We start from the raw sequence: 6,292 nt of genomic DNA, 5'->3' as shown, positions 1-6,292 counted from the left end.
TAACTTCACAATCCCTTCATTTGGATGAGGGGATGTAAACATGACCCAGTAGTACCCTAGTTGACACACACACACACACACACACACACACACACACGTTCACAGTCAGTCCACTAAGTTGGCACGGCCACAGAAAATTCCATTGTCTGTACTCTCTCTCTCATTTCGGTTCTAGTTCCTGTTCCTTCCCAGCCAGCAGCCATGAAGCCAGTGTGACCGGGTGGGTAAGAAATGTGAAGACCTCTCTAGAATCTTTGTCCTGGTTCTCCACCCTTCTCTCGAAGTATGCACTTGCACACTTCCCGTCATGGATGTAAGTTAACAATTGTGGTAACTCCCTCCAAACAATTCTTACACCAATTCAATGCAAAAATCAATGACTTGGAGTGTGCAAGTGCACATTTTACTTTGGGAGGAGGGTAGAGAATAGGGACATAGCATCTCCCTTGTAGAATGGTGTGCACTAGTTTTCAGTGAACAACTCTAGCTCTCAACATTAAAAAGAGCTTTTAGAAAACGATCAACTGGCCAAAATGATCGACCCATGATGCACCACTGATACACTAAACAGACTACTTAAATGACCGCATTAGAAAGTGTAGACTGTTAAACCGTTCTCCTTTCTCTCTGGGAATTATCATATTCATCATGTTACTGAGAGGGTGATCGCAACTCCATACATTTCAGTCACTGCTTCAATAGTAGGTCTACATCACTGAACCAACTTGTAGGCCTCCTAGGCAACGACGTTTCCCACCCCTCTGGTGCATAGTAAACTACCCCCTTTGCATGATAACTATATGGAAATAAAATGAAGGATCCTGAAGCAAGGCATTTGTCATTTAAATTAAATATTAAGATTGCCATGTCAAAATGGTAGGGATAATAACAAGCTTACACTGCTATTATACTTTGGATTGTTCAAAGTGTACAGGCAAAGCAGTAAACCAATCATTGTTTGCATACTTTTCCTCTGATTAGGCTATCATTACTATTAAACTATTTTAGGAGTCATATTTTATTTATTTATTGTAGAGTAGGTCAGTATAGTAGGCTACATGGTCTAATGCATACACTCTAAATCTAGAAGTACATGATACTCACCGTTTGGATTCAAGATTTAAAGGACTGCAAACCTCCAATATATTCATTAGCCTACTTTGAACGTCTGTTCTTTAGATAATATTAAATATATGAGCCCATGTAGACTATTTGAACATTTTAACTAATACATTTTCTCTGCATCGTTTTTGGCTAGCGTTACTCTGTCCGTAACCTGTAGGCATAAAGCGCAAGACAAGACTACCGCCATTTCGATACAGCCTGAACTAAATTCTGAGCTTTGAAATCACAGCGTTCACCAGAGCAGGGACAACGGGTGTTGGTCCCTCAGCCGAAAGTGTCTTATTTTGTTTTGTGGACAGTTGTTTGTGAAATCATTTAATCATCAAATCCGTGCTAAAATGGACGGATTTACATCGTCTTCATTCATTAGCCTGTATAGGCATCAATTAAAGCCTAAAGACATATCACCTGTTGGCTACGGTTATAATGGCTATTTTATGCATCCGAAATTATGACTTTGTATACATCACTTATAAATTGTGACTTGTGTTACAAATAAATATTAAGACGTGTGACCTGATATCAAAATTAATATACCATCTATATACCTGTATTATGTAGCCTGTACATCTTCCCAAATATAACATACAGTTAATTAAAAATGTTCCAAACATTTCTCCTTTCATTACATATCAGAGTTTTTGGTGGAGACCAAACGTTCCATTCTACTTTAATGCTTTGACATGCAGATGTAGGCCTAAATGAGTTGAGAATGAAGTTGCCTACAATGTAAACGGTCGCCAAGTTACTGTAACAAAAGGTACAGTATGTTACCTTCCAAATAAACTTTGATTTAACAGTAAAACAAAAGTATTGTCTTTATGATTTACCACCACAGACACATTGCAAGCAAATTTAGTAAATACAATATATTCCATTTGTTAAAAGTTTATAATGTCAGTTTATCCGTGATTAGAATTTAAGTGATGAATGATTGGCCTTACCGTTCCATGAGGCAAAATGCAATCATTAATTCAAAGCATAGGCTACACAATGCAACAGTCGGTTAAAGGTAGGCTCAATTGTTTCCACTATTCAGACGCTGTTGAGGTTCATGCAGTTGGGACACCAGACTACAGGCTTCTGGCTCCAGAAACAGGACATCGGATATTAAAACCTAATCGTCTCCAAACAAATAGTTTGACACATGACAGCATGGGTCATATGTTTCATGTTCAATTTTCACCCCTTCTCTCTCTCTCTCTCTCTCTTTAAAATATCTGAAATGAATAGAATTATGCCCCGAGAGCATTGTCTCGCTCTACCGGGAGAGCATAGCCTTGTATTTGGGTATGATAGGCGAGACCCACCGAGAGTGTTCGAAACTCTCTCATCTCTATTCTGACGAGTTGAATCTGATTGACATCAACCACAGAGCAAAGCGCAAATATAGGCTAAGGTTGACTCCAACAAATTCCTACAACAAAATCATGATATATATATATATATATATATATATATATGTATATATATATATATATGTATTTGTATAGGCGTATGTTAATAAGTTAACACATTTCAATAAACGTGTATTGCATGTACTTGTGTTGCTATAGTTGCGGGTCTTGGTGCATAGGCCTAAACCCACGATGAACACCTGTCTTCACTAATTGCCGTGCACCCCCCTCCCCTCGCTCTCTTCAGAACCCCTCAGTTCCAATGTCCATTCTACTTTAAAACATGTAACACATTGGAAGAATTGCAGAGACAATCAATGATATGCCAATCAACCATCATACATTTTTAATTGAAGAATAAATCTATATGATAGTTAATAGTTGTTGTTTTTTTAAAGAAAATTTGTTCCTTTTTAGTAAAGACAATTAAGATGTATGAAAATGAATATATAGCTGTAAAACTTTTAGCAAAAATGTAGCCTAAAACCAATGTCATGACCTTCAATGCATGCTGGAACAAATGTCGATAGAAATGTATAAACATCTTTACAGATACTATACTAATAACAATAATGAAATCCCTGTAAATCCCAAAATAGCAATTAATTATCGTTAACATTTAACAATGTTATGTTTTAAAAACCCTTACAAACTCCAAGCATGGCAGAGGACCAGTATCAGAGAATGCAACCGAAATTGCTATATTTTATATATACATCTATCTGACTCAAATAGCTCGAGGCTAACCCCTGTCATAGCCTATAACGCAACACAACCTATAACTCAACACAACTTGTTTGCAAAATCTTATTTTAAAGATTTGATGGTGTAAAGCCTGTTGAATATGAACACTGCTCGGTGTTCAGAGCGAACCGACGGATTGCAGTAATCTGGATTGATTGACAGAATCCATGCCCACTGGGAGTTGAATCAGACGCACAAACACTATTTAAACTAACATTTGTCTGCTAGATTGAGTTTATATAGGCTAACGAACGATTCATTATAGAGTGTATCGTTACCTGTAACTTTTTTTTTTTGTATGTGCAACCTATAACCTTTTGGTAACCTAACCATTGTGAACTTTGTAAAACAGTAATAAGTTATGGGAAATACAGTTGTACGAAATAGTTATACTGATGGTGTGTGAAGATTTGAAGATGAACACTTTATTCGAGCTTTAAGTAGGATTCGGCAGATGTGTGAAATAGGCCTTATAGGGGGAATGGAACAGACTTCATAATGCTGTTTAGATGACTGGAAAGAGACTGAAGAATTCAACTCAATTCAACTTTATCCCCACAGGGGAAAGTAAGAAAGGAGAGTCAGTTTACGAGATCATATCAACCCAACACCCTCCACTTAAAATTAAAATACAGTGCACAACAGATATCATTCTGTGATTGAAACAATTATGGTCCCATGGGAAACCATAGACTTTCGCAGTTGTAGCAATAAGACTGGTAAAATATTGGATGTTCAATTTAAGACATTATTTGCAGTGAAAATGGAAAGGGAAAAACTATGATTGGCAATGGGTAAGTGGTGATACTATTTTACATTTTGAAAACTTGTGGTGCATTTTGAATAGTTGTATAGTTCATCACGTGTGATGGCTAGGGAAGAGGGATTGCGCTTGTGGAAGGGTGTATATGATTATAACCAAAACACATTTTGTGCGTGTGGTTTATACTCCCTCACACAGAGCTGTTGTGGCAATCAGTCGTCTCTTGTCTTGCTGCTGAGTGGAGGATCTGATTGTCAGGTCCATTCAACGCATTGACAGATTACAACATCTGAAACGAATAATGAGCAATTTGAATAATTAGCATCTTCCTACCTGGCAAAACTGTTATTATGTAATCCCAATCATTTACAATGTGGATGTTTTTTGCTTTATAATTGTGTAGGCCTACAACAGACAGACAATCACATGCAGTTGTTCCCAGTTACAATTAGCAACAGCCACAATTAGGCCTACTGCGCAGTCATAACAACGGTTTAGGCATTCAATTAACTCGAATTAACTAAAAGCCTTTTCAATAGGGAAATTTCAATGGCTATTCAATGTGAATTTGAGCGAGGTAGTTCACGTTTTTGTATTATATTAGGCCTAATGGGCAGATGGAACAAGGCTAAATAATTTAGCGAAGTTAATGTGTTTCTGAAGAACTGTGGTTATAGCCTATAGGCCTGTGGTTTGGAAATCAATAACAATATGAACTTTAAATGAAGCCATCCAGTAAAGTATTTCTACTTTTCAATATTGAAGTCCCTTTTTTATAGACTCTTACAACTTTCATCAGTTGGAACTCTTAGTTGACAAAATTATATATTACCATCAAATGTCTTGTCCAGGAGTTGTGCAAAATGGGTTGTGTAACCAAATAGATGCATTTTTGTTACAGAAATTAGGCTGTGTAGGTAGACTATAGATCTAAGCAAGTGAACCTAATGGCCAAATCCTTTCTAGTGAACAACAAAATGTAACCTAGGCTACACTCTTCGGAAAAAAATTGGCTATCTGGAACCGAAAAGGGTTCATCGACTGTCCCAATAGAATAACCCTTTTTGGTTCCAGATAGAACCCTTTTTGGTTCCAGGTAGAACCCTTTTGAGTTCCAGGTAGAACCCTTTCCACAGATGGTTCTACATCGAACCCAAAATACATCTACCTGGAACAAAAAAGGGTTCTCCTATGGGGACAGCCAAAGAACCCTTTGGAACCCCATTGTTCTAAGAGTGTATAGGCCACTTCTGTTTTATCATTGACGTTTTAGCTATGCTATTATCCTATTAGTAGGATATGCGCATTATACACCAACTTGGTCTGTAATTGGCCTATCAAACATTCCCTATTGTCTAAGCATGCTCTATTTTTTTGTTTTCTTGGAATGCCCATACAATGGAAGCCCGTTTCTGACACACAACAAAAAAATCTCATTATGAGATACTTAAGTCATTATTATGAGATGGTAAGTTATTACGAGATATGTAAGTCATAATTATGAGATAGTGTCTCATTATTCCGACTTTCTATCTCATAATTATGACTTTCATATCTCATAATTATGACTTTCATATCTCATAATAATGTCTTACCATCTCATAACAGCTTACTATCTCATAAGTATGACTCATTATTCTGACTTACTATCTCATAGCTCGTTGGGGTTTTTTGTTGGCGGGAACAAGCTTCCATACATTCCAGATTTGAAGAAAGGAATTTCATGATTTTCCTCTCAAAATAATGGCAAAATTGCCTACCGTGGTTTACTGAACTCATTGCATCCATTGACTATTCCAGGCTTCGAGTAGTTTCGTTATATATTTTTTTGTAATGAAGTTTAAACTAGTTTGGAAAAATGTCTATAATGTTCCATTGTTTATTGTATTATTAGAATAAAAAGCACACTGTTAAACTTAATAAATACAAATCTAGTTATTATTCAGTAGCTGGTTTCACAGACTTTTTTTTTACTCACCTTTTCAGTCCAAGTGTTAGATGAACAAAAAAAATGTTGGCCCAAATGTAGGCAAAAATTCAGTCAAAAAATGATGTGTTTGCTCAACTTGTCTCATATGTTCATTGAGCTGTAAATTATTATTTGAGCATCTTACCTAAGTAAATGTATGGAACTAGTTACACACACAGTGCTTTTAACAAACAATGTTTCCAACTTACATATTTGACATGTATGATTATGTTGTACAGTAACTATTATCTAACATGTCCTCTCCTGGGATTTGAACTCTTAGTTCATGCCATT

This window comes from Oncorhynchus clarkii, chromosome 21, assembly GCF_045791955.1.
Source record: "Oncorhynchus clarkii lewisi isolate Uvic-CL-2024 chromosome 21, UVic_Ocla_1.0, whole genome shotgun sequence".
NCBI lineage: Eukaryota > Metazoa > Chordata > Actinopteri > Salmoniformes > Salmonidae > Oncorhynchus > Oncorhynchus clarkii.
This window is presented reverse-complemented; position numbering follows the sequence as displayed.